Below are 6,016 nucleotides of genomic sequence, written 5' to 3'. Positions count from 1 at the left end.
AATCCTGTAAGCCAAATGTCTTGGTGACATTTCGGATTAAGAAGTAAGATAAATTTTGCCAAAACCTTTACTTACTGCAGATTGAATTCATAGTTCATTTAGATCACACCAAAAATAGAAAATGCTTTCTTTTCCTGGTTCTGGATTAACCATGAAGTAAAAATTCTGCTGGTTTGGTATTGGCAAAATTTGAGGAATTTCCAGGGATTTTTGATCAGATTACTATACCTTAATATTCTACATTAGATTAAATTAAAGGTGTGTGTTTGTATGTGCGTATCTGCAAGCATGTATATTTATATAAAATTGTATGTATTTTATATATTGTCTTTATACAAATACAGATGTATTTATGCATAAATTAACTTTTATATATACATATGTTCAGAAAGTCTATACAAAATGTGTTGTGTATTCACAATATATTGTATATTTATTGCATATGCATATTTCTATATGTAGAAACAATGTGAGAATATGAGAAGGTTAAGAAGGAGGCTTGGAAAAAGTGGATTTTTCCTGATATGGACTTTGATGTAGTGTAGTTATAAATCTACTTACAAAAAAGTAAAGTTTCTGGCCTTCCCTGTACAGAAAAAAGAAGGAATGGTGCTGGTCAAGAGGAGAAAAGAAAGTTTTCTTCTGATGAAAAAGAGAGATACAAAACCTCCTCTCTTACATCTCATCCTGCTTTATGCGTGTTCAGGGTAAAAACACACTGAGTACTTCTGGAGCACTGGCAGGTTGTTACTCCAATCCTTTGTTTGTCACTTTGATGCATTTTGAGGTCAGACTCCAAGAACTTTATGTAAAAGTACAGTAAATCGTCATGTAGTAAGAAATTATAACTGAATGTAAGTGACAGCTTTTTCTCATGAAATATACTATTTTTTTCCCCTTATATGCAATAAATAGGTCCAGAGCAAGAAAGACTGATGTGGACTTCCAGACTGGCAAACGTAGAGTGCAGAGGGGCAACTTTTACTCCGGGGCAGACAGTGCTGGGTGGATGCCCACAGCCATGGACTTCTCTGGTGTTTGGAAACAAGGACACAGACTCCTTCCCAATGCATTCCTAATCCAAAAAATGCTCTTTTTGATGCTAGAAATCAGGCAGACATATAAGCATTAATGACCATAGAAGCTGATGGCAGTACTATACCTAGGGCTAAACTTAAAGTAGAGCTTACTCTTTTGAGTAAGAGTAAGGTATCTCTTCTCCCCCAGCTACGAAAGCCTTCTACTGCCCCTTATTTTGCTCGATCACAAAGCACTAGCATCAAATACACACAAGTCAGCCCTATCTTTTTGTTGAGAGGCTACAGTCTTGTTGCTTATAGCCAGGACATAATTTAGTGTTTTCTTACTGAGCACCAATGTTGTGCAGAACATGCAGAGATGAAACATTCATGCCTTGATCTACCTGAAGTATGTTTAAAGCATTTATTTGACAGAACTAATTCAGGTGAAGTGATTTTGTAATTTTCTTTCTGGTGGGAGGACATATCCTTTATCATTTGTTTGTTCTGCGCAACCTCTTTCCCTACAGGACATAAAAAGCAGGTGTGCAGACCTTTCAGACAACATTGTTGCCTACCTGTCCTCCACAAAAAAAAGAAAATAAAAGCAAGAATTTTCCAGTCATAAATAGGGAAATGTATCTGCTCTGTTCTTCTGAGTCCTCCTTAGATCTTACATAATTTCACAAAAACTTCTTGTCTGCATCTAGACAAAAAACTTCTGGAAGAAGGACAATATAACTCACAAAGTTTGCCAAAAGGCCACCTGTTTGGCTAAAGAACTAGAACTCTGAAAAGTCCATGTTCTTTCTGAGCCTCAGTGTGCAAATTAGTGAAAACTATTCATGAAAAAAAGAAGTTTTAAATTGGAATGCAGCAATAAATTGCTGTGTTTTTTCCAGGTATCTAACAGTTTCAGCAGGCATCAGCTTGCAGTCAGTTTATTCACATCATTCCTCAGTTTGTCAAGGCTTAAGAGCCAGGGAAGGAAGCAAATAGACACAAGGCCATGTGTCATCTAATCACTTTTCTGCAGAATAAAACCCAGCAACAGAAGTAATTCAACCCCCCTGACCCTGCCAGCATTGGAGTTACGCCAGCCCCCAAATCAGAAACTAGACATCAGATCGATAAATCTGTCACAAAGACAATGAACATTAAAATGAGATTTTGTATTTATAAATGAGGCAATAGGCAGCCAATTAGCAGATGTGGAATTGAGGAGGGCTGAGAAATACAAAAATGCACCCTGACAATGCTTTAGTTTTCGGTGTTCGCTTACTGCAGCTTGACCCAAGGAACTATATCCCCAAATCCTGCAGTCTGTGCAAGTTGTGCCACAGCTGTGTCTTGCTGTGATGCTTCAAGGCAGCTGGACAGGTGGATGGAATGTTTTGGTTTTTATGGGTAAAATCAAGGCAGCCTTTACACCATTGTGAAATGAGAAACAATTGGGAGCAAATAGACAGGTCTAACACAGGAGAGCCAAAAAAAAATGAGGCTGAGAGTTATATTCTCATATGTCTCTGCAGGCTCAATTCCTGTAAAACCAGAACAACTGAGAATTGGGGTGAGCCACTACATATGTGCAGAGCTGGACGAAGAGCTGGCACTGGTGCTTGTGCTTTCTTCTGTCCAGGCAGTGCAGATTTTTCTACTTTCATGTCCTGAGCTGTCCCTGAGCTGTGTTTGAACTCCAGGGCTTCTGGGTCAAATTCCCTGCTCCCTTTTCCAAGCTCATATACGTCCTAAGAGGCCGTTTACTCAGGACCATCTATCAGAAACCTCTGACTCCATCCTTGTTGAGTGAGGAAAATACAGCATAAGCTCTGTGCAAAGCTACAGCACTGGCTAGCTGTTGGAATTGTGAAATACATGCATTAATAAAACAAAATATAATGAAAATAAAGATTATAGAGTCCTCTCTTCTTTTTACAAAATCTGAATAAATCCAATACACATTTGGGATCAAAGAAAAGAAATATTTCTGATATTTATCTGTAATATATTAAAAGCTAATCCATGGCAATTAAAATAAATAAAAAAAAAATCCAACTCAATTGACCTTCTGCTGGAAATCCAGAGGGGGTTCTCTGCTTCCCTCTCTTGTGCCTTCTCCTACCCCAAACGAGCACTGTCAGCTATTCCAAAACAGCTATTCCAAAATCCACATCAAACATAGATGAGCAAGGATTTATTGAGAAAAAAAGTGTGCAGGATAGGAAACAAGAGAAAAAAATTTGAAGTCATGTTTCTACAAACAGGTTAACATGAAAAATATGTTGAAGTAGACTGAGAACAACCCATTCCATGTGTGGAGAGTCAGCCTTAGGAATGACAGCAGGTGTACTCCAAGATATAAAGGTGTTCAAGTACAGGGATTTAAAGTTTTATATTGAGTTATTGATGAAGTGTGACTTCTTTTATAAAGCTTCATTTTGATGCTACAGAAAATCAATATATCTTTCTAAAGAACTGTTGGACAGTTTTCTAGGCAACTTTTTAACTCTGCTCTGTCAGGTCAGAATAGTATCTTTTTCTGCTGCATAAAAATGTTATATTCTGCAGCTTTCTCAAGTAAGGATGGGTGTGTGTTTCTTTGCCTGTATTGGTTTGTCTGCTTGGGGCTTTTGCTTGGCTGCTTGTTCCTTGGTTATTTTCCTTGGCTGGGAAAAGAAAATAAACAAAACTGGAAAACCACTGTGTTTAGATGAGAGGGAAGTGATTAATCATAGACTCAGAAGCCATCCATAAAAATTAATAAATTTCCCAGGCTCACCAATGAAAAAGTGAAATACTGAAATCTCAGAAGATTTCTTGCATTCCTTCAATTACTGGAACACGAACCAGAGGCTTTACGAATGTGGCTGGTCCAGTTGCTTTGCATAAATACAGATAAAAGTTTTGGAAACCAAGGCTTGTAAATGCATATAAAGGTATCCATAATATAATCAGAGAGCTACAGAATTATAGAATAATTGAGTTTAAGGAAGCTCAATAGACATCTGGAGCAGCCTCCTGGTCAAAGTAGATCCAACCCTGACAAGGTGTCCCAAGGCTTTATTCAGTCAATGTTTTCAAAATCTCCAAAGACTATAACTACATAACCTCTGTATAGTCTCTCTTTTCTCGTGTTTGAGCATATCTCTTGGAGAAATACATTTCATAGAATCCCAGAATCATAAAATGGTTTGGATTGGAAGAGACCTCAAAGATTATCTAGTATCAGCTGTCTTGCCATGGCCAGGGACATCTTCCACTAGATCAGGTTGCTCAAAGCCTCATCCAACCCGACCCTGAACACCTCCAGATATGGGGTATCCATGACTTCTCTGGGTAACCTGCCGCAGTGTCTTACCACCTTCACAGTAAATTTTCTAATGTCTAACCTGGATTTACCCTCTTGCAGCTTGTGTCCATTGCCCCTCATTCTGCTCATGTGACTGGAATGCATAATTTTAGGTCTGAAAGGTTTTCCACAGCACTTGGTCTGGCCTTTGAGTTGTTTACATGAAGTCTTAGCCTCACTTGAAAGTCTGTTTTACAGGAAAAGTTAAATGGGAATGTCCAAGGCACTGCAAAAATCAAATAAGAAAATTGGGAGCGTGTATGTGCATTGACGTATACTGTATACACATATGTAGAATATAGATATATATATATGAGTATATGTATAAAACAAAGTGTGTGTGTGTGTCAGTGTGTTTTCCCAGCACTGCTCAGCACGATGAGATTGCAGGGTTTGGAAGGATTGAGCACAGTTATTCCACCACCTGCTCTTTAAGCAAGAACAGGGAATTACTGCCCCAGTGTGGTGGATTGTGCTTTTGCATGTGTCTTCAAAATTGCAGGTCTTGAGTTCACTGAACTTTTTCTCACTTTCGTCCTTAAAGCTTTACTACACTGATACAGAGTCAAACAGGTTTGGCTTGCTTTGTACTTGCAGTTTACCTGGACCTCAAATAATAGGTTTGCTTTTTTTAATTAGGCAGCTCCAACAGTACTATGCTTTGCTTTTTGTTTAAGAAGTCATACACAAAACAATACGCTGCAAATGGATATAAACTGTTCAACACAACGTCTGTACTTGAGAATTCTTATGGTTTGGGCCATCAATCACCTTGCGCCTGAGAGACCTCAACAGAGGCACCAGTTCTAGTCACACTGCTTTTTGCCATTCTTTTTTTCTCCTGGGTAGAAAAGTGGTGCCATAGTCCTGTATCAAGCGTATGTGCTATTATGTCCTGTGTTTCCTTCCTGCCCTTAGATGGCTGGAGTTCTTGCACCTGAATAACTAATACAGCCTTGTTGTATCTGATTTATAGGATTTTAGGCCAATTTCTCTGTCCTGAGTGAGCCATGTGGAGTAAAATTATGGATTTGTGCTCTACTCTGCACATTCCAACAGCGATCTCAGGCGAGGCAAACACCACATTCCTATGCCAGATCCACATACATTTTAGCTGGGAATGCTCTTGAATCTACTTCGAAGGTATGCGTGGGCTCAGCCTCCATGCCTGGAATTTTCTTAACACCTTCTTCCGAATAATCCGAACCAGAGGCAAGTTTTAGTTTCAGTTAAGGTTTGTGCTCATGGTTGGCAGGCAGGCTGCATGTATATGCCCAGGAAATTAGAGCTCGTGTGTATAGGAATAGAAAGAGAACTATTAGACCATCAGGGGCTTACAGATTTTATTTACACTGATGCCCAGCCAGGATATCCATTGCATTCACTGCTGCCACAGCCTGAGGGTACAGGTAAAATATGAACGAAGCTATAAGATTTGAATTCTATAGAACTGCAACCTGATGAAGGGGATTTATTGTTTTTGTTTACAGCCATTTGCAGTGCTAAGAATAACTTCTCCCAGCAGAAACTGGGCTTCTACGGGCCTGTTTTTAATACTCAAATCCTTTTATACTGTAAACAAGAAAAAATAAGAATGACAGTGATTCTGATTTCCCAAATTGAATTTACTCAGACAAGTGTGGGTTTT

The sequence above is a fragment of the Cuculus canorus genome, chromosome 1, assembly GCF_017976375.1.
Source record: "Cuculus canorus isolate bCucCan1 chromosome 1, bCucCan1.pri, whole genome shotgun sequence".
Taxonomy (NCBI): Eukaryota; Metazoa; Chordata; class Aves; order Cuculiformes; family Cuculidae; genus Cuculus; species Cuculus canorus.
Note: the sequence above shows the minus strand (reverse complement) of the source record.